The sequence below is a fragment of the Gopherus flavomarginatus genome, chromosome 9 (assembly GCF_025201925.1).
Source record: "Gopherus flavomarginatus isolate rGopFla2 chromosome 9, rGopFla2.mat.asm, whole genome shotgun sequence".
In the NCBI taxonomy this organism is placed as follows: domain Eukaryota; kingdom Metazoa; phylum Chordata; order Testudines; family Testudinidae; genus Gopherus; species Gopherus flavomarginatus.
In genome coordinates this window covers 60008498-60031946 of record NC_066625.1, presented here as the reverse complement: position 1 = coordinate 60031946, position 23449 = coordinate 60008498, and positions in this window count along the sequence as shown.

The following is a 23449-nucleotide window of genomic DNA, read 5'->3' as shown; positions in this document are numbered from 1 at the left end:
TGTATCTAAAAGGAAAAGGTAATTTCTTTCCCTCCTACAACGAATGCCCAATTGTTATGATTCTATTCTCCCTTATGAATTTGTCCCTATTATTTTTAATAATATATGTAATGTATCTAATATCCTGAGTAGCCTAGAATTTTTTATTTAAATCTTTACTCTTTGCTGAGATTAGAAATATATGTTTTATCATTTTAATCATTAATGCAACTAGGGGGATTATTCACAAGAAATTAGTTTTCCTCATAAAAACATGTTTTTTGTGAAGGTTTGTGAAATGGGAAGCAATTATAATAATATTTACAAGAAATTCTAGTAATATATCATATGGAAATTTTTATAATTAATAAAATGACCATATTGTGGTGACACTTTACGGTTGCAAAATAGTCATGCAAATGAGAAAAGTAAACTTTAAAAATAATTGGCAGCTTCTGACGCAACATATGAGCACTTTTCAGAGTGGACTTTTTTTTTTTTTGCAACTTAGTGTTCTAATGAGTTTATTGTGCACTCCTGTGCACTGTCTTTAACATTTGCTCTGAAGAAACAGCTTTGATAACGTCTACGCTCTACTCAGCTTCTCTGTTCACTCCAAACATTGTTCATCACAGTGAACACTTATTCACTGAACTGCTTTTCCCTGGTGAACAAAATACAAATTCTACTTAATGCAGCACTACATATTGAACAAACCTTGTATAGTGACAAACGGAATGATATGAAAAAAAATACACTCAAGGTGTGCCAAACAGAACTTCTTGGAATAATGTACAAAAGCAGAGTGTGCCTATGATATCGTCCTATGGTGTCTCACAGAAGAGAAAGCTTGAGACATACGAACAATTGTCCACAATCATAGTCTGGATCCTACCATACAATAAAAAGCCAAGCCACCTCCCAAATGGTTCCATCCATTACTGCTAAGAACCATAGGCTTTTCCGCAGCTTCACGCTTCTGTTGATGAGGTAGCTCTGTGTAAGCTCGAAAGCTTGTCTCTCTCTCACCAACAGAAACTGGTCCATTAAAAGATATTGCCTCACCCACCTTGTGTCTCTAATACCCTGGGACTGACACAGCTACAACAACACTGCAGACAATTATATGAGGGTGCCGTTTGGAAAACAGTGATGTAAATTTTCACACATTAATTGTCATGTCCTACTACAACAAATTTTTGTTCATGTTATGCTGTAGAAATAGCATGGCCTCATAAATTAGCAATCAACTCAGAATATTTGCTGCAGGATTGTTCTTCAACTCATAAGGCTACAAAGTATTTTTAAAGGAAGTGGAATTGCCCTTTGTTATGCAAAGAGATTGTTCTTTAGAAGACAGAACATCTCTTATATTCCTTTTTTTTTTAGAAAAAGAATAGTATGTTGCTCCTTATGAATATCTTACTCATAAAATTGAGGCTGTGCTATCTGTTGATGGGACTGGATTTAGAAGACCTGGATTCTATTCTCAGCAATCTCACTGATACCCTGTGACACTCTGGGCACATCCCTTCTCCTCTATTTCCCGTTTAACCTATCTTGACTATTTAGCCTGGAAGCTCTTTGGGGGCAAGGACTGTCTCTTCCTATGGGTTAGTGCAGCACCTAGTGCAAGCTTTGGGTACTACTGGATACAAATAATGAAGATAATATGGAAATAAATGCATGTCTTATAATCTGGAGGAACACAGTTTTACAAAATGAGAGATACACGAGACTGCTAAGGAGGTACTGGGAGGTGGAAGGATGAAGTGGTGTCCATGAGTTGGTTTTTGCAAAGCATTTGCATGTCATTATTTGATTACTTTTTTGGTTCCTATATTTCATGCTACTATGTATAATTTTGAATCATACTGTCTTTAAGGTTATCTTGCATTTGTGCATAACTCTTTTTGTTTAAGAAAAGTTGAGTGAGTGCACTTTGCTGAAAGAAAAAATATTCCAAGTGTCCTTCCCTAATGCTTCATTATTTTTGTATTTAAATAAATACAGGGTCTGATTTTTGTTAATCTGGTTTATGCTGTTTAGCCCTTCACTCCATGAGCAATTCTGATTAAGGGTTCATATCTGGCACCCTCAGGTTGATTGAAACATGCTATATAAAGCCAATGCCAGCATCCTTCCTAAGTTAAAAATGAACTACTGTATGGTGGTAGTACTCAAAGGCCAGACTTATGATCATGCCCCATTGTGGGGGGTACTATACAAGCATACTGGCTTTAAGGTTAACTGTTTGAATATCACATGCCCAGTCACTGTTTTTAAAGCGTACCACCTACTCTCATTTTATCACTCCCAAATGGCAATTACTAACCATTTTAAATCTGCCTCAAAAAGATCTAGGGGGTGCCCTAAAGAAAAGCATACACAAAAGCACCAAACAAAATTGCATGGTCTGTATTTATTGCATAATGTCATAAAGCATTATAGCAAGTCCATGAAAAAGAAATATTTCCAGTTGCCATTCTGTGTATTGGCACATTACCAGAGGATGCAAAAAAAGGCAGGCATAAAATGCAGTTTGGAATGAGTAAGTGCCATCCCTACTTTTTGAAAGCAGAGATCATATTATACATGACTGGAATATTCTTCCCTTTAAGTGGCCAGTCCTGTAAATTGCTGCACATCGTCAGGACATGTCAACTTCAGAGAGTGGTCAGGCAGATCAGCACCTCTCACAGGATGCTCAGCTTGTGGCAGGATTGGGGCCAGGTGAATAGCTGTCATGTTCAAAATCTTGGATTTGTCCAGAGTGGATTTCATATCACTTGGAGAAGTAGCTATGGAATTCATTTAACATGAATTTAAAAGAAAAAGCATTTATTTAATCGCTCCTGAGCGTGATTTAAATAAAGCAGTAGGCACAGCTAGGAAACACGAAATGGCACAATCTCATGTCTAAAGAGAAAGCAGTGTACAGAGGGAAAAACTCAAAGAATAAATGTTTGTGGCTGTTGCATGAAAGTACCGATGTGTAACCCACACTAGGAGTGTAGGGCTTTTGATCCCCTTTGAGGAGCAAGATCATGTATAAAGGTTTATTCATCTGCTACTGAGAGTGAGCTAATGGACCTGGTCCTTTAGCCCAAGCACTTGAAACTAGTGCTTTTAGATCCAGAGGTCCTGTGTTCAGTGACCCAGCCACAGAGTATTGTTACATGTACAAGCCAGGAAGCAACAAAACAAAGAACAAAAAGAAAACGGGGCAAAAACGGGATAAACTGAATTGCCCATGGGCGGCAAAGTGAAAGATAATGTGAAAAATTGTAAAAATCCAACTATAAATAGGTAGATGTAATTGGCCCCAACCCCCATTTAATCACTTGTTCCTCATTCTCTATATTAGGGGTTTTCAAACTGGGATTCGCGAGGTTATTATATGGGAGGTCACAAGCTGTCAGCCTCCACCCCAAACCCTGCTTTGCCTCCACCATTTACAATGGTGTTAAATATATTAAAAAGTGTTTTTAATTTATAAGGGGGGGGTTGCACTCACAGTCTTGCTACGTGAAAAGGGTCACCAGTAAAAAAGTATGAGAGCCACTGCTCTATATTCAGCTGAACAGAACTAGTGAGGTTATCTGTAATACCACCATCTGGTGCCTCCCTGTAATACCGCAGACTACGCATGCACAATGCAGACATTATTTGTTTTTGCTACCTTAAGGCTCACAGCATGCTAAATCCAATGCATATATAACACATAGTTCCAGGTTCCCAACAAGCTTCTTTTGTTTAGGCCAATAAAGAAATAAACAAGATTAAAACTGTATAACAGTTATGGAAGAGAATTTACAGAAACTCCCAACCTGATCCCAGCTAATGCTTTCTATTTTTTCCAGTATCAAAAATAAGGCTAGCTTAAAAGTAGGTTCAAGTATTTCGTCTCTGCACATGGACAATTTACAAATACAGATGATGTGTCTGACGTTTCCTTATCTCTGCAGCTCCATCTGGGCTCAGAGTATTAAATTGCTACACCATCCTCTAAATAACATATTTTATATACATATGCCTACGTATATGTTTGCATATTATCTTGAAACTTAAACTATCCCTAAGTAACTTGGCTCCATAATTGAACAGATCATTAATCAATATCCTCACTTACATTTCTCCCAGTTGTTCTAACTCAAATTTTCAAAGCCTGCTGCTTTTTAAATGAGAAGAGAAAACAGTTTCTCTATAGTTGCCACGGTGTGAAACTTTCTATTTTAATTATTTTTACGACCCCCTAAGCATTCCCTTTGGCTCAAATGCCCCTGTGAGTTCTCCATTCACAGGAGGATTTGAGGATGGGACTCAGGGCAATTACACATTTCAGGCTAATTTGTCAAGGTTACAAGATTTTAAAATGGGTGAAATTTAACCTCTGCAAAAACTTGTCTCCAATGTCTCCTGGCCTAGAAATTTACAGTTAATTTTATTTGCTCAGGCTCATTTAGTTCTAGTGGGTTTAATATTTGGGTTCTTCAAAAGGTTAATCTCAAGAACTCCCATCATCACATGGCTGAAGATGTCACAATTTCATCAGTGGTCTGGGGATGTTTTTGGCAAAACTTCCATCAGGAGATGCACAATGCTGAACAGTTTTCCTACTCCAAAACACAGAACCAAGTCATGATTACAGATCGGAGTGAGTGAGCAGGCCTAATTTGGCACACATGTCCAGTAAGAATACTTAGCAGAGATACCTGGGTTTCTGAATAAGTGAAGCCACAGCCTTTGGTATAGAAGGTCTATCTTCCTTCAGGAGAGGTTGCTAGGGAACTTGGACTGCTCCTTAAAACACTGTGATCAGAATTATAAGCCTGATTATCTGCAGGGCTGAAAACCCTCATACCCGTTGACCTTGTAAGGTTGGATCTTATGGCTTTACAAACTAGATCTTTAGCCCATATGGGCTAAAAGTTTGTTAACTTGGTTGCATTTTCAAGAATGCTTAGGAACTCACACTCAGATGGGTTTGGAAGGCTGTGCAAATTGTTAACCACAGCTCCAGTGTCGCTCTATTGTTCTTGCTTGTGAGTGTGTTTCTTGCTTTTTTTACTTCTAACTTCATTCGCATTTCATTTTTTCTCCCTTTCTGTAGGCTGGGACCTATTTTCAGGATGCATTTGAGTCACACACACAAAAATTCCATTCCATTCCAAAACAAACGCTTTATTCAGTGTGTTCACAAGGGATCTAGACAAGTAGTTCTCTGCCTTTCCAGACTACTGTACCACTTTCAGGAGGCTGATTTGTTTTGGATTTGCCAAATTTCACCTCACTTAAAAACTGCTTACTTACAACAGACAAAAGTGTTCCAGCACACTATTACTGAAAAATTGCTTACATTCTCATTATTACCATAATTATTAAATAAACTGGAATATAAATATTGTACATTCATTTCAGTGTATCGTATATAGAGCAGTGTAAACAAGTCATAATCTATATGAAATTTTAGTTTGTACTGACTTTGCTAATGCTTTTTCAGTAGCCTGTTGTAAAACTAAGCAAATATCTAGATGAGGTGATGTATCCCCTGGAAGACCTCTGCATACTCCCAGCAGTACATGAACGCTTGGTTGATAACCACTGGTCTAAACTAACATATTTATACAGCCAGGTCACTGGCTTCCTACAACTGACCTCAACAATGCTTCTTTTCATGTCCCTCTTACAGATCAAAATTGCAAGTTTGTCTCCTGGCCTGGAAGATCGTTTCAGTAATAAACTCCCACAACTGGGATAAAACCTGTACCTAGACTTTTTAATAAATACAGTACCCAGCTTTCACAGCAGCTCATTGGAGCTTGTCAATGATATAGGGTATTTCAGCACCTAAATCACTGGCTAGCAATGACATATTCTGGGCAACACATTACACAATGCAACAGTGGGATAGCCTCCCTCTTTCACTCAGGATATTACCTTACCTCAAAGGAGGAGTGATAGCTCAGTGGTTTGAGCACTGGCCTGCTAAACCCAGCATTATGAGTTCAATCCTTAGGGATCTGAGGCAAAATCAGTACTTGATCCTGCTAGTGAAGGCAGGGGGCTGGACTCAATGACCTTTCAGGGTCCCTTCCAGTTCTATGAGATAGATAGGTAAAACCTACTCCAATGCAAACATGTGGTAAACAGCCCCACTCTTAGAAACTTTACAATTATATTTTAAGATATACATAAGCTCACACGAAGCCTGGACCATAAGCTACATGTACATAGATCTATAAATATCACTTGTTATTTTCTTACACCATGCAATTGTCAGCACATAATAAAAGAACAAACCTACCAATAAACCTGCCTGACAGGAAGTAGTCAAGATGAGAAATCATTGCCACTGTATGTTGTTCCCATTGCAGAACTTCACCTGAAGTTTAGTACAGGTCTAAGCTTCAGGCTTTAAATATCTGGAACTGCAAACTGATATTTCAAGCAGAACTGAGGGCTTTTCATTTTCTCAAGGTAGATACAACAAGTTACAGAATTTACTGTGTGGGGATGTTTCAGATGAGACTTTAAAATTCTGTGAATGGACAGCTGGACTCTGCAGTACTACCCACCCAAAACATTTTAGTTTTAAATAATATGTTCAATTTTCTGTTGAGAATCAAGTAAGAATAAGTTTATTCTTCATGCATCTTTTTCTATTCCCCTCTACGCATAAAGAATTCTCATGGTGTTGCGACGGAGGCTGGGGCGGTCAGCCCTAGTGGCCAGAGTCAGGAGCTGAGCCAAGGGTCAGAGCCAGAGTAGGGAGGCGAGCAAGAGAGAGTTGAGCCTAGAGTCAAAGCTCGAGTTGGAGGCCCCCCTAGATCAGGAACAAGGCAGGAACGAGGAACAAGACAAAAAGTCAGGGTTCCATGTAGCAGCCAGCCAGGAATTGACCCTGTTGTCCAGACTTCCTGTGCCTTCTTCTGGCTTAAACTGCGCCGCTGAACCATCAGTGGGGCCGGGCACTCCTCCAATCATGAAACCGATGGGTGGTGCCCCTGGTGGGGCCAGTTTTCCATTAGCTACTCAGCCTTCTAATTACTAGCAATTTGCCAGATGGCAGGTGGGATGCAATGATTGCCTGAGGACCCGTGGGCCCAGATTCCAGACCAGTGGATCTGGGTTTGAGACTCATGGATCCTCACACATAGCCTCAAGACCACAGTTAATAATGCTAATTCTCAGGGCCAAGCATCTTCTCGAAAAAGTCCAATATCCATGAGGCCTGCAAATAAATGCAACTCCTTAAGAAGTTTGAAATTTCAAGATGACAACTTGGCTGCTGCTAGAAGGAATCTTAGATCATAGCAGGTAGCCTGTGGTTATCCCGTCTGCAAGAAGGAGTGGGGGAAAAGACTACAAAATCCAATTTAAAAATCAGAGTTCTTAAGTCTTTGGTTGCTGATCACCTGAAGCATGTATACAGCTATTTTGATTAATAATTGTGTTTTAAATATTTATGATGGATGATGTGCCTCAAAATGACAGGGTATACTGCTGCTTGTCATATGCTTCTCACCAAGGCACAACTGAAAACAAGACTATAATATCGCAACAGGTTATATTTCCTGGCAAAAATATTGCAAGAAGTTAAGGAAAGGAAAAAGTACTGTCTGGGTCTCTTTTTCACAAATAGTTAAAAGCGAATTCAACAATGTTTTCTACAAACTAAAGTTTAGTTTGCTATGACTCACAAGGGCATATCAGTTATTCACAAGTATTCTGACCACTGCTGAGTATTCATGAAAATGTTCTCATATCTGAAATTTCAATTAATTTTAGTGTTCCTCAGAAAGTTGGCCTGGAAATTCACAATTTATTACTCTCCTGAACACTTCGGTGGGCAGTTACACTATATGCAAAAATGAATTTCAAATAGTAGCAAGTGAGTTGTTTGAGATTGCCCATAGGTAGGCTTGGCAGAATTCAATCTGTTTTTTAAACATTTAGACAGATAATGTCAGTGTTTATTTTTAATTGTTTTTTAGATTATCAATTTAAATTTCCACACTTGAAGGAGATTATGGGGTGCAATCAGACAATTATTTAGTGACAGCAGACACTGAGATTCAAAAAGTTAAAGCTTTATACCCACTAAAACAAGTTGTCAACATCACAAGTCAAAAATATAAAAAGTAATTATCTCTAAATCAAATTCTAACAAGTTTTCAAGCAGCACTTTTCTTACTTCCCCCATCTGTAAATTGAGAGTATTGATTGAAGGATTTTTTTCATTGGGGTGTGTATGAGGAAATTAATGTTTACCAACATTGACCAAAAAAAGTCTAATCTTTCCAAGCCTACCATTATTTATTCAAACTGCTTAGCAGATGCTTAGAAACAATCCTCACCTCGCTAGCCAGGATGTGTCCTTGATGGGTCCAGAAGCAATGGGGACATCCCACTTCTCGTACTCTCTGGGTAGTGGAGAGGTGGATGGAGAACAGGACTGGATGGGGCTAAAAGCATGCAGACATGGAAACAGAGACATGTACATCCCTCCCTGCAGCATGAGTATAATGTGGAAGGAGGGAGGATGCTGCTTCTTTCTCGTTCTCTCTTCCCCTTACTCCTAGTGCAGTGGGGAGGCCTATTCCACATGGTTACAGATAAAAAAGCCTGTCATGCCCACTCCTGCTGGCCCTAGAATGGCTCTCTCCTGCTGGAGTAGAAGTAGCTTCTGTTTGTGAGTAGCCGTTTTGGACTCTGCTCTTGCTCCTGGGGATTAGCCATTTTGGGTTCTGTTCCAGCCCCATCCCTTTCTAGTGAGATGGGCCTCTTAAGATGTCAGGGGTTAGCCTGGTTGTAAGTGTTGTTTGGAGACTGGAGGAGATTTCTCCCATTTGGCAAAATAGGTAAATTGCTGTGTGGGTTTTTTCACTTTCTATCCAACACCTTAGACACTTGGTTTTGAGAGTTTAAATTGCACTCTCAAAAGTTGGGCAGATTCCAGCAGGGCCGTAACCAGGGTGGTGCGAGTGAGGCAGCAGCCCATGGGGTGAAAAAATGGGCAGAAACAGAGGAGATACATAAAGCCCCATGCAGCAGGGCTCAGGGAGGGAGCATCACCTCCACTCCAACTCACCTTAGCAGGCCCCTCAGCCTGGCTGGACCTGGTGGGTCACAACCAAAAAAATCTGGGGGGAGCATTCGACCCACATGCACCCCCCATGCGTCACCTCTTGGTGGAAAAAGTGATGAATAAAACGGTAGGGGGCCCCAGTATGCTTGCTCGCCTTGGGCACTAAAATGCCTCGTTACGGCTCTGGATTCCAGTGCAGCTGAGGGATTAAAAAAGGACCGGATGTGAGATCCCTGAAACCCAGTGGGCTATTTGGGCCTGGGCCCAGAGCATGACATTGCATAGCAAGGGGGTATGTTTGCATGCCACAAACAGCCTGGGACTCCCCATATCTCATCTCTCCTACCTCCCTGCACGCAGGAGGGGGAAAGGGTACTTTGGCTTTCCGCAGCCAGGATACCTGGGCAGGCCTGAGCGTCTTCATATTTAATCATACCTCAGCATACACATCTGTTCCCATGTCCACATCCTAAAAATCAGAATTGGTTGGTGAATCATTTACTAAGGGAAATTAATTTCTTACAAATAATACTCTTACTGTATGTTTTGGCCACCTTTGGTAATAAACTGCCGATTAGACTGTAAACCCGTTAGGGCAGGGACCGTGGTTTTGTCCTGTGTTTGTACAGCACATAGCACAATGGGTCCTGGTCCATAACTAAGGCTCCAAGGTGCTACCACAAGGCAAATAATAATAGACTTCTTTAACAGGAAAGGTTTTGAATCACAAATATTTCAATGGTTATCTAATCATAGCATCAGAACCAATCCATACTAAGATAGAAAGTATGCATGTTGGGTTCCCATTTTCACTGCTGTCCTCTATTTCAGAAGACCTGAAGAGTTAGATGCTAAGTTATGAGAATGACAAATAAAGATGATCCCTAAGGCTCTAACAGAACACTGCTATTAGTTTATTAGCCTTTATTTCTAGTATATATTTTAACAAATCTTAATTGGCGCCAACACTCTTACCCAGTTTCTCTGTCACTTTGATAAGTACCTAACTTCTTTACAGTTTTTTTAAGCTTCTTGCAGTAATATTTTTCTTTCATACGGTAACTGAAGTTCTTAGAAATGTGTAGTTCCTATCTGTATTCCACTGTGCGCTAGCATGTGTCTATGCACCTCAGACTGAAAGGTTCTTGCTAGCAGTGTCCACTGGTCTGTGCCCATGCCCTCTCCTTCTTGTGCTCCAAATTGAGGGAATAAAGGGGCAGTGAGGACCAATCGCTTCTTCATTACCTTTCCACCATGAATGTCCTAGGATAAGGCTTCACAGCAGAGGGGAAGTAGAGTGGATAATGGAATAATGGACCACACATCTCAAAAGAATGTCAGTAACTGCACAAGATAAGAAACGTTTTTTTTCTTCTAAGAGCGGTGGTCCCTATGTGCACTCTACTATGTGGGTGACTCACAAACAGTGTTCATTGGAGGGGAGAGTGCGAGGACCCCTGCTGTACCACTGATTGCATACTTCAGCAGAATAGTCCTCTATCAGTTGAAGAAGCCTGCACCAGGTCATAATGTTTCATAAAGGTATGAACAGAGCCATATATTGCCACTCTGCAGATTTCCAGAAGAGGGGTGGATCTTGCTCTTCCTTGAGTGCTGATGTAAGACACAGCTGTCATGTTGTGTGACATGAATTGGACATGCAAGGTCTGAACAAATTGTATGAATAGTTTGCAGGTCTCACACTGCCCATATCTCCAGGGGGTTATGTGTAATGGGTATTCTTGGAGGGTCCATGTGCTTTGCATTACCCCTTTGTTCAGGTAGACTCCCCGCCCTAGTAGGAGTTCTCAGTGATTATTTTTTTGTGGGAGGGAGAGACATGAAAGAGATACCCTGCCACTCACCCATACTACATCTTTGTAATCCCACCAGGAGACAGAAGTACATACCGATGGGGGACAGAGTCTAGTTTGTCCAGGTTTTGTTTGTGGAGCAGCTGGCAGCGCAAGTTGGCTGCTCACACTGCCGTTGGTTGCTTGCTCTGCTATTGGCCACTCTGCTTCCCACTCATTCTGCCAGCTGCTCTGTCAGCCACTTGCTCTGCCGTCAGCTGCTCGTTCCACTACAGGGATTCCACCAGCACAGAGGGCAGTGTCCTCAGGGGCGGTGTATCTATCCCATGACACAAAGGAGCAGGACAGACTCCTTTCTTTCAGTGGCACTGGCAGTGTCGATTTTGTCCTGGTCTTCGATACAGGCAACTCCTTTACATGGTGGATCAGTGCCGTCAGTGTAGGAGGTTTCCACTGTTTTTCCCTCTCGGGTCCCTGGGACAGTCCCACACTGTAGATAGCATCCATTTCAGGGCACTTTTGTCCTTTGCAGCTAGAAGAACAGCATTGTGATCCTCGTGAGCAACTAATGCTCCTATACCAGGGCACAGCATCTCACCCAGCTTGGAGGGTGTAGGAGAAGATGTCCCGTTCTTGACTGACGATGTGTAGGAGGATCTCTCTCATTTTTGTGAGTGTTTCCTACCTCCTCACACTCCTGCTTGAAGGTGTCCTTTGCTCTACTCCTATCAGCCCTGGAGCCCTTCTCAGTGCCTCTGCCCGATGTATGGGGGAGGAGGGAGCTGATGGGCCAGGGCCTGACTGGGGCCCCATAGCACAATCCATTAGGAATATTCACAGCCTATATTCATGGGCTTGATGAGTTTGGCAAGGAAAGTATCGGCAAATGCTGCACTTTGTGGGTATGTGAGCTTCCCTGAGTCAGTAAGAGGTTCTTGAGATGGTCATTTTTGACCAGGAAGGCCCAAGGGCAGGATACACAGTTGTTGAATCATGGGATTTGGGGCATATTAGTCATCCCATTCATGGGAAGGTGTTCAGGTAAGCGGAGCCCCCAAACTCTGACCACTAAAAACTATACTTATCTAAAACTATGATTTAAAAACTATATACACATAACAGTTAGACTGAAGAAGCTACCTAATGCTGCAGACAGGGAAAAGCTTCAATCTCAGACCATGGGCAGCTGAAAGGAACTGGAGAGGTGATTGGTCCACACCACTCCTTATGACCTTGGTTCAGAGTACGAGGAGGAGAGAGGTGCAGGCATGGACCAAAGGACACTGCTAGCAAGAATCTTTGGGTCTCAAATGCATGGAGCACATGTGTACCCACAGTAAAACACAGGACTCATCACTTGAAGAAACATTCTCTGTCTTCAGCATCACACGGAAACTATATATTCCCCTAGCTTTACTAGTGGAAGAATATGTTACCAGCTATGCTAATATGTACTATTGGTCCATAGCAAAAAGCTCTTCACTTGAAATGAAATTAAAAAAAAATCTGGTTAAATTATTTTAAAGAAAATCAGCAAATTAATATTTTCACCGGGGCTGAAATAGTTTATGGTATAGTTCATCTTAGGGCACAGTTTTAAAGCCAGGTTAGAATCTATTAAAATACTAATTCATAAAACAGGTTCTGACACAACCTGAAATACTGTACTATTATAATCAGGACATTTTCTCTGTTCATAATCATCACTGCGAATGTTCTCCGGGTATTCAAATGATTTATTCGGGTCCTGACACTTCAACAAGACAAAAGTACCACCAGCAAGTTTCAAAAATTGCTTCATGTACTTCGCAATATTCAAAACTTATCTTAATCTACATACAATAACAAATATTTAAGATTAATATATTCTCCCAGTGTTATCTATTGCAACTGTTCCTTTCTGTATAGTATTATGACTGAGAAATGTATATATATATATATAGGTTTCACCCAAGAGAAAGATTCTTGTATAATTCAGTGCTACAATTAGCAGAAAACCTTAAGGCCACAATATGTAGTTAATATTCAGAATTAAGTCAGTTTATTATGCACCAACTGGTAGGTCAGATTCAGCTTTGTGTGCTATAATTTATAATACAGCTTTATGCCCAAAGCAACATAGAGGCCCTGAAGCAACACTCTGAATTACTACAACTAAATCTCAACACTACCTGCCAAAATATACACCATTGCTTATATTTCTACTGCATGCAGACTATAAACATGATTTCAGATCTCTCTCTCTATGCTGCAAGGACATCTAAATAAAATATCAGTTTCACGACCACAGTCAGCATTTAACAGATTACTTCCTGTTGTTTTAGCAAGCCCAGCTGCTTCAACTAGTTAAGTAACTGTAATTTAGGGGTCTTTATAACTTTGCAACAATTAACATATCTCTCTCCCTTAATGGAATTGCAAATAAAATTGTATGGCAGTTTTGATAAGTATTAAAATTCTGCTTAGACTGGGATTTTAAATGTAACTTTAAGTTAGAACAATCTGGGGAAAAAATGCTATTGTGAGTTATCACTAGATAGTTGAACTAGTTTGCTGTGTGCTTCACTATAATGCTTAGTTATACTTCAGCCTCCTGGTGCCTCAAAACCATCTCACGCTACAACAGCTAACCATAACAGCACAGTCGCCACTATGTATTTAGTCCAAACTTACTCTGGATTTTCTTTGCTGCTACTTCAGATAACACAAATCTTTAACTCTTAGCCTTAATTTCCTCTATAATCTTAGACTTTCTCTGCAGAAACCTGTGTCTTGAACCCAATACCTTCCACTCATTGAAACAGCTGGTGACAGGGCATACTCACCTCTCGTCAGTGCTTCTTGCAGGCTGGGTGTGATGCTGCAACCTTTTTTTCAGTTCTGGCACCCCTGTAGGTTGTTGCCCTTGATGGGCGGGTCTTCCATGGCTCAACCCTTTGGCCAAGTCACACAGTCAATAACCGATCAAGCCCTTTTGGGGTAATAAAGTTCAGCAAATGGTTAGTCCTCACCAGGATCCTCAGCCCCATCTCTGGGCCTGGTCAGCCCTCACCAGGGTCTTCACTGGCTGGTGGGGGGAACCCAGGACTGCCCACTATTCCAGGTCCGAACACAGGGATCCTCTGAACAGCTGTCACATACTGCTCCTTTCAACTTCTTCAATTAACTGCTATTGTTTTCCCTGGGCTTCTTCTCTTATGTCTCAGTTATTACTTTATGATTATAGTTCTCAAGTCTGCTCTCTCCTTGCAAAGAGCAAAATGCAGTCAGAACTCAACTTTTGCTTATCTCTCAAGCTCCTGTGGCCAGGGCAGAGTACCCTTCCTTGCCACACAGGTCCCAGTCAGGAACTGACCTGCTCACTCCCTGTAGCTCCTTTTGTCGGAGCCTGCCGTGCTCTGATTGGCTGCTTCCTTACACCCTTTCTAGGCAGGCCTGAAGGACCCATCTTCACTGCTCCTCTTCTGGGGTGGGGTGTGGTAGGACCATGAGACCTCCAGCAGGGGACCTCAAAGAGCTTCACACACCCCTACCCTCTCATATGTGGGGTGGAGTTAAAATGCAGCTCCTGTTCAGGGCCGGCTCCAGGGGTTTTGCTGCCCCAAGCAGCCAAAAAAAGTGGCAATTCAGTGGGAGGTCCTTCGCTCCGAGCAGGAGTGGGGGACCCTCCACCGAATTGCGGCCGAATCCCTGAAAGTGCCGCCCCACTCCCGAGTTGCCGCCCCAAGCACCTGCTTGATAAGCTGGTGCCTGGAACCAACACTGCTCCTGTTGCAATGGATCAGTAGAATCAACTAGCATTTCTCTGCAGGGTTCCAACTAGGGTGGGTCAGTGGAGGACTCAGTCATCCTGGTACATGCACATATAAATAAACAAGTCTTTGCACCCTTTTTTTGTTCCACCTCAAAACCTCTTGATGCCTGTAAAAACCTCTCTACTTTAATGGCTTCTATGTAAAACAATTCTGGCTGGGCATCCTGTAATGTGAACTTAATTAGAAGGGGTGTGTGTTGTGGTTTCGTTGATGATAGAACACTGTGTGCTTTGTAGAACGGGTTTCATAACAGAATGTTTCATAACAGAAGTCACCTCACTAGACCCTCTTTCCCTCCCATCGGTCCAACTCTCCACTGTTTCATCATGTGAAACCCCAAGAAGGGCACCACAGACCACTAGTGTTCAACAGACCATGGAATCACAACAGTTGTTGTATAATAAAGATTATGAAATAATTTTCTCAACAAACTTAGCCTCTTTCTACTGCTTATGAAATATTTGAATCTGATTTCCTCTAAATCATCCAAAGTTATTTAACACCTTTTTGTGAAGCTGTTTTTCTGTGGGTTCATTATAAACAATTGTCCGTATACATTTGATATACAAATTTCAAGATATATTTGTTAGTTGTGATTGGTTCCAGGGTATTTGTTTAGCTGTCAGACATCAGGAGAAAGTGAAGAGAACCGTGCAACACTGAGACTCTTGGAGGTATATCTGATAAAATAGACTAACAATTTCTAATATACCCTATATAACAACATTCTCTTCACACCTAGAAAATACATGCAGTTGTTAGATCTCTGAGCCGAATGCGTTTACATCTGAAATCTCCGACTGAATGTACTATGCTGTTATGATGTAAAAATTTGACAGCATTAATCATTCAGGCATGTTTAACTGCATGTGTGTCTAGCTCTAACAGGGGGGTTGGGGAACCTTATCTTTTTAGGGTAAGCAGAGTTCCATGTAATAAAATATACCACATTGCATTGCAATTTTCTGTTATAACTACAATTGTTGACACACAGTTATGGAACGAACAGGAATAGTCTTAGCTGTGAAGGGTCTAATTGTCTTTGTGCTTGGGCTTTGCAAGTTGATTTGGGAGCCCTTTTCCTCTTGTTGTGTTCCATCCCATATAAAATATAATGTTATCAATTACAATGTTTTAGTGTGTAATCTTAAAATTCGCTTCTAATGAATAGCTGTGCAAGTACAATTTTCTCTTGAATATTCAACTCAAATACAAAATGGTGCTGTGGAAGGAAAGTCATGAATTGTTGTGATCATCCAATTGCAAGTGTGTATATATATATAATAGGAAACTCATTCAAAATCTATAAGACATCTGCAGCCTAAATTTTCTATCTTTCTTTGTATACTGTACATTACATATCTAAAATACTTTCAATCATATTTAATAGGTATTGGGGGTCCTTTTTGCTGGAATTTTTCATTTTCTAGATCACAGGATTTGTGTGCTGTAAATATACACACAGCAAGTCGATCCACTAGCAGCAATATATCACCCTTCATTCTGACCAGTCTTAACTGTTCCCACAGGCTGAATACTAAACTTACTGCTGGCTCTCAGAAGTCGCTCCGGATGAACAATGCTGTCCATACTGTTGCTCTTGCAGTTTTGTCTCTGTAAATAGATTTGAAACTTTAAAATATTAATAAAAACAACGAGGAGTCCAGTGGCACTTTAAAGACTAACAGATTTATTTGGGTTATTTATTTTTTCATGTGTAAAAAACCCACTTCTTCAAATGTATGCCCAAATAAATCTGTTAGTTTTTAAGGTGCCACTGGACTCCTTGTTGATTTTGTGGATACAGATTAACACGGCTACCCCTACGATACTAAAAGATTTATGTCTTCAGATATCATGGAGCATGTTCTGCTGCCAGAAATCATATTCCAGCCAGATATCTTCTTTACGGTGCACTTGAAGAAAAATTATCCTTGCTTTCTGCTATTTTTCATAAAATTCAGAATAGTGGTTCAACTCCTCAATGCTGTGGAATCTAACACTGAAAAGAAAAACACTTGTTGGATTCAGTGTAATTAATTAATAAGCACAATATTTACAATAATCAATAAGCACTGAACTTTGGCTGTGCTAGTGAAAATGAATACAGTACGTATAGGCCAAATTCTAAGAGCACCTGCAACTCCCGTGGACTGCAGTTTGGTGAACAGCATGTTTAACAACATCTATTTTGCTGAAAACTGGCAAGGGAGCATGGTGCTGTCATGAGTGAAGACTAGCTGGCATCCATAACCATCTTGGAAATCTAAATGAGACAAGTGCAATGTTACAGCGGTGATTCGTCTTCCCCAGACATATTCTTCACAGAAGCCCTGCCTCAGTCTGACAAACCTTTATATTTTATCAAAAACTCCATTGTAACTGCCATCTGCCCTTAGGTGTTTGCCCTTTTTTCATCTGACTACCACAGTATCCCTGTACAAACATAACCTGCCTACTTGCTGATGAGCCCTAGAGCCTGGTTCATTTAGTAAAATTACCAAGAGTTACATTTTTGTGACATCATAACTCTTTGTCTCAGCCTGAACAGCAGTGATGTAAACAGTAGATTACAACATCCCAAAATGAATCCAATGAGAAGAGGAGCAGGCTAAATATAAGGGAGATATGTAGTTAATAGACAGGGCCCATTTGTGTATGCAATTTTACATGCACAAAACTGAAGCATTGTCTCAAATTTTGGCTCACTGTGGTGATCAGAATTGACACCTGCTAATGAGAGTAGAAGAATATAGAGAAGACAATTTTTAAGACCCTTCATTTTACAATATAGTATCTCTATGTCCACTCTGACACAGCTTCAGAGGAGAAGTTGCCAAATTTCAAACCCACAATTCATTTTAGTTAAGCTCTTCTGAGGTTTGCAAGTTTCTAAAGGTTTTTGTTGTCACTGTTGAAGAGGAGCTTATTTGCCATGCTGGTCTGTTCAAACTCCTATGCCTTGATTTAAAATACATAGTGATTTACCTGCGCTTCATAGTTCTACACCCTGAATTGGGGTAACTGAAAGAGCAATCAGAATGAACTCTTCAGTTTATTTTCCTATTCCACATGCATCTGGTTTTATGTGTCCACCCCACATAAGGCAGAGAAGGTTAAATTAGATTAATTGACCTTATATACTGCACCTGGACTGCCATGGCTCAATAAAGCCTAATGGACGATGAAGTTCATCTGAGAAGGGGCAGGTTGGACCTGTATGATGATATGAAGTGGAGACCAGAAGGGGGCTGCAGGGTCAGTAGTCTGCAGTCACTCCCTGGGAGGTTTGTTTGAGGCTGTGGTATCTGGAAAGAGAGGAGGAGGAGTCTACAGATAGTCTTTGGAAGAAGGGTGTTTGGACCGGTAAACCCAGAGGTGGGGGCCTATAAATTAGAGAAGGGAACTAGGAAGAAGTCCGTGGGAATAGCAACAGATCCTGGGCATGAGTAGACTCTTGTTGATGGACATAGGGTCACTGGACTGGAATAAGGGGTGCCTGGGTTCCCCTACCAGATGCTGGGGAAATGGCACAGGACCTAGCCTTTGATCAGCAGACTGTTTGAAAAGGCATGTGGACAGTGGATCCAGTGTGACTTGGATAACCTAGAAGGGGAGGACTATCCAGTGATCTGACAGGAGGGCTCCCTCTCAAAAAGGAAGCACTGTGTCTTGGAGATGAAGAGAGGTGGGCTGGTGTAAGCAACCAGGGGCATCTGACCTGGAAAAGAGCTAATTCCCAGATGCAACCAAAAGGAGGCCCCTGAGTGGTGAGTGAACTTCATTGCAGAACTCTACTGCATTCTCAGGTTTGATGTTATTGAGACCGGATCCTCATTTAGTGTAAATTTGAGTAGTTCCACTGGCTTCACCAGATTTACACTGGCTGAGACTTTGTTCTGTTAGCTCCATGGTATCCAAGCAGGAAATCATATGTGAGTGTTCTTTATGTGTGTAGCATGGACAATTTCTATAGTAGCTGAGCCTAGATCATTGTGTGTTTTTGTAAAAGTTTGTGTTGTGTTTGTCATAACATTTCTTCCCAGCTCTGGACCTTAGCGTCCAAAATATGGGTATTAGCATGAAAACCTCCAAGCTTAGTTACCAGCTTGGACCTGGTAATTGCTGCCACAAGCCAGGAATTATACAGTGCCTAGCTCACTGTGGTCTCCCCAAAACCTTCCCAGGAGACCCCAAGACCCAGATTCCTTGAGTCTCACCACAAAGGGAAATAACCCACTTCCCTTCTCCCTCTTCCCCTCCAGGTGTTCCCTCCCTGGGTTCCTGGAGAGATATACAGAAGCAAGCTCCGTGAATCTAAACAAAGGGATTCCACCCTCCCTGCTTCAAGTCCTTGAAACACAAGCACAGAGAGATCTAACCTCTCTCCCCCCTCACCCAGAGGGTATGCAAAGTCAGGCTTAGTAAATCTAACACAAAGAGATTTTCCCCCTGACTTCTTCCTCCTTCCAATCCCCTGGTGAGCTGCAGACTCAATTCCCTGGAGTCCCCACTAAAGAAAAACTCCAACAGGTCTTAAAAAGAAAGCTTTATATAAAAAGAATGAAAAAGGACATAAAATGGTCTCTGTATTAAGGTGACAATATACAGGGTCAATTGCTTAAAGAAAAAAAATGAATAAACAGCCTTATCCAAAAAGAATACAATTTAACACATTCCAGCAACTACACACATGTAAACACAAAAAAAAATATAAACCTATTGTCTTACTATCCTTGTACTTACAACTTGGAAACAGAAGCTTAGAAAGCCTGGAAATAGAAAAATCACTCTCAGAGCCTAGAGGGTCACCGAACCAAGACAAAGAACTCACACTCAAAACTTCCCTCCACCCAGATTTGAAAAAGTCTTGTTTCCTGATTGGTCCTCTGGTCAGGTGTTTGGTTCCCTGTGTTAACCCTTTACAGGTAAAAGAACATTAACCCTTAGCTATCTGTTTATGACAGTGTTAGCCACTCCTTGTCACATCAGCCACACAACAATTTTCAGTGGCTGATTTTTTGAGTGATTTTGCATCCACAGAGGTGACGATTGGATCAAATCTTCATGTGTAGCCGTGGCAGCTCAAGCTGCAATATCATAAGATGTCAGATGATGATCACTGCCTCTGGTAACATACTCAGTGCATGGATGAGAGACCTACAAGGAAACACCAGAGTGCTGAAGGAATTGGACTGGTGATTCAGGGGGAGGATGAATTTATTCCTGTATGTACATATTAATCACACAGGAAACTATTTGAGAAGTACTACATAAGTGTTCGCAAAAACTTGTATTTAAATGTCATTAAACATCTCTTCCCTTTATGTATATCCCATATTCATGGTATACTTTTCCTAATGTAAGATTCCAAATCTTCGTTGTGACTTTACTGTTGTTCAATCTGGTCAAATGAATCCTTTTATTGAAAGTGAGAATGAGGAGTCAAAAGAATGGCCTTCAGCTTCTAGAATCATTAATACAGTCAGTCTAACAAATGGGAGGCAAGGAAACAAGGAACAGTGACCAACTGGTCACATGGCAGGGGATCTGCCCTGGAGCATGATACACACACACACAGTGTTCGAGCCCCTAGCTGGATGAGCATCAATGCCATAATACTTTCTTAGCATGTCCCTGGCTGTGGCCTCTTATGCCAACCTACTGAGCAAGCTTGGCCAAGCTTCTTCAGATTCACAGATAAGATTTATTCCTGAAGCCTGACCTACATGAACATGTATCTAAATGTGTGAAAGCTGTTATTTGATGGCAAGCAATGAAAGGTCATAGGAAAAGCAGGCAAAGCATTTAAATCAAAATGATGAAGCTGGGTAATTTCATTAGTAACAGTTGTATTTACCGGAAGTCACAGATGGTGCAGTTTAGCTTACGGCCAATTTGTTAAGACAAAATAAGTATAAAGAAATAAATACTCCAAGTGAGAGGTGGTTAAAAATTAAATAGGCACCAGATGGCTCAAGATTGTCCTTCATACAAATTTGGTAAAAGAAGAAGACATAAACAATTGAAAAGCATTTCTGAACAGTACCCTTACAGGTTGGGTACGCCTTTATCAATGGTAGGCTTAAAAAAGAGAGGAATTAAGCTTCCTTTACTTTGCAGAAAGACATGTCTCAGCAAAGTGCCCTGCTTAATTTTGGATTAATTTCTATTGTGTGTGTGGTTTTGATTAAAAATAAAAGGTTAATGAGAAGTTTGTGAATGTCAATGGTGACTTTTTCAATTACCATTAAAGAAAGTGAGTATTTGGATCAGGAAAAAGCCCTTGCCATGAAAACTATAATGGGTATGGATGTTGTATATAATCCCATTGAGTGTGTGTGGGTGTGTACACACAGTGGTAAAGGAACCAGCCTACTATCAATGCTACTTTGTATACTGTTTTAAGGAATTTTAACAATTGTGTATAAATCAGTAATTATAGTTAACAATGAAATTGTTTGAGGCCAAAGAGGAACAGTAGTCTCTTGGTTAAGGTCCTGGACTGGATCTCTGAGATCTGGATTAACTTTTTGTCTCTGCTACAGACGCTGTGCAACTTTGGGGCAAATCACTTCCACGTCTGCTTTATTTTTCCATCTATTAACTAGGAATAATACTTCCTTATTTTGACTCTTTGCCAGTCAATGAGACTGACCTCCTTTGTAAAGTGCTCTGAGATTTACTGATGAGCTGGATAAGAGCTGAGATGATGATGACCGTGAGCTTTTTTGGGCATGGACTGTCTCTTACTATCTGTTTGTGTAGTGCCTAGCACAACTGGCCTGATGACAATTGGGGTCTGCAAGCATGAGTGTAATACAAATCAATAGAAGGTTTGTTTTTTTGGTTGTTTTTAAAAGGGGTCAACCACATTGTTGTATAACAATTGTCTCATGGACCATTTCCTTTGATATTCATACGTATAACGGCCATCCTTCTTCCTTCTCATACTCATAACATCCCTATGGAAACAGCAGTTTCTTGTGCAGATAAATGATATTAGGGAATTCATGTATCTTTTCATCTATACCTTATAGATTCATAGACTCTAGGACTGGAAGAGACCTCAAGAGGTCATCGAGTCCAGTCCCCTGCCCTCATGGCAGGACCAAATACTGTCTAGACCATCCCTGATAGACATTTATCTAACCTACTCTTAAATATCTCCAGAGATGGAGATTCCACAACTTCCCTAGGCAATCTATTCCAGTGTTTAACTACCCTGACAGTTAGGAACCTTTTCCTAATGTCCAACCTAAATCTCCCTTGCTGCAGTTTAAGCCCATTGCTTCTTGTTCTATCATTGGAGGCTAAGGTGAACAAGTTTTCTCCCTCTTCCTGATGACACCCTTTTAGATACCTGAAAACTGCTATCATGTCCCCTCTCAGTCTTCTCTTTTCCAAACTAAATAAACCCAATTCTTTCAGCCTTCCTTCATAGGTCATGTTCTCAAGACCTTTAATCATTCTTGTTGCTCTTCTCTGGACCCTCTCCAATTTCTCCACATCTTTCTTGAAATGCGGTGCCCAGAACTAGACACAATACTCCAGTTGAGGCCTAACCAGCGCAGAGTAAAGCGGAAGAATGACTTCTTGTGTCTTGTTTACAACACACCTGTTAATGCATCCCAGAATCATGTTTGCTTTTTTTGCAACAGCATCACACTATTGACTCATATTTAGCTTGTGGTCCACTATGACCCCTAGATCTCTTTCTGCCATACTCCTTCCTAGACAGTCTCTTCCCATTCTGTATGTGTGAAACTGATTGTTCCTTCCTAAGTGGAGCACTTTGCATTTGTCTTTATTGAACTTCATCCGGTTTACCTCAGACCATTTCTCCAATTTGTCCAGATCATTTTGAATTTTGACCCTGTCCTCCAAAGCAATTGCAATCCCTCCCAGTTTGGTATCGTCTGCAAACTTAATAAGCATACTTTCTATGCCAACATCTAAGTCATTGATGAAGATATTGAACAGAGCCGGTCCCAAAACAGACCCCTGCGGAACCCCACTTATTATACCTTTCCAGCAGGATTGGGAGCCATTAATAACTACTCTCTAAGTACGGTTATTCAGCCAGTTATGCACCCACCTTATAGTAGCCCCATCTAAATTGTATTTGCCTAGTTTATCGATAAGGATATCATGCGAGACCGTATCAAATGCCTTACTAAAGTCTAGGTATACCACATCCACCGCTTCTCCCTTATCCACAAGGCTTGTTATCCTATCAAAGAAAGCTATCAGATTGGTTTGACACGATTTGTTCTTTACAAATCCATGCTGGCTATTCCCTATCATCTTACCACCTTCCAAGTGTTTGCAGATGATTTCTTTAATTATTTGCTCCATTATCTTCCCCGGCACAGAAGTTAAACTAACTGGTCTATAGTTTCCTGGGTTGTTCTTATTTCCCTTTTTATAGGTGGGCACTATATTTGCCCTTTTCCAGTCTTCTGGAATCTCTCCCGTCTCCCATGACTTTCCAAAGGTAATAGCTAGAGGTTCAGATACCTCCTCTATTAATTCCTTAGTGCAATTTTGAGCAGAAACAAAGGAGCCGTCAGCACCATGTGACCAGGAAGTTCTCCAAAGCTTTCCATGGAGCACCTTTAGCATAGGAGGCATTGATCACAGGCATTGAATACTGAGAGGTACAAGTAAAATACTCCAGAGACAAAATCCTTTTTAATGCAAGCTGGGTGCATGGTGCAAGTTTCCCTTTGCAAAAAAATCCTAAAACA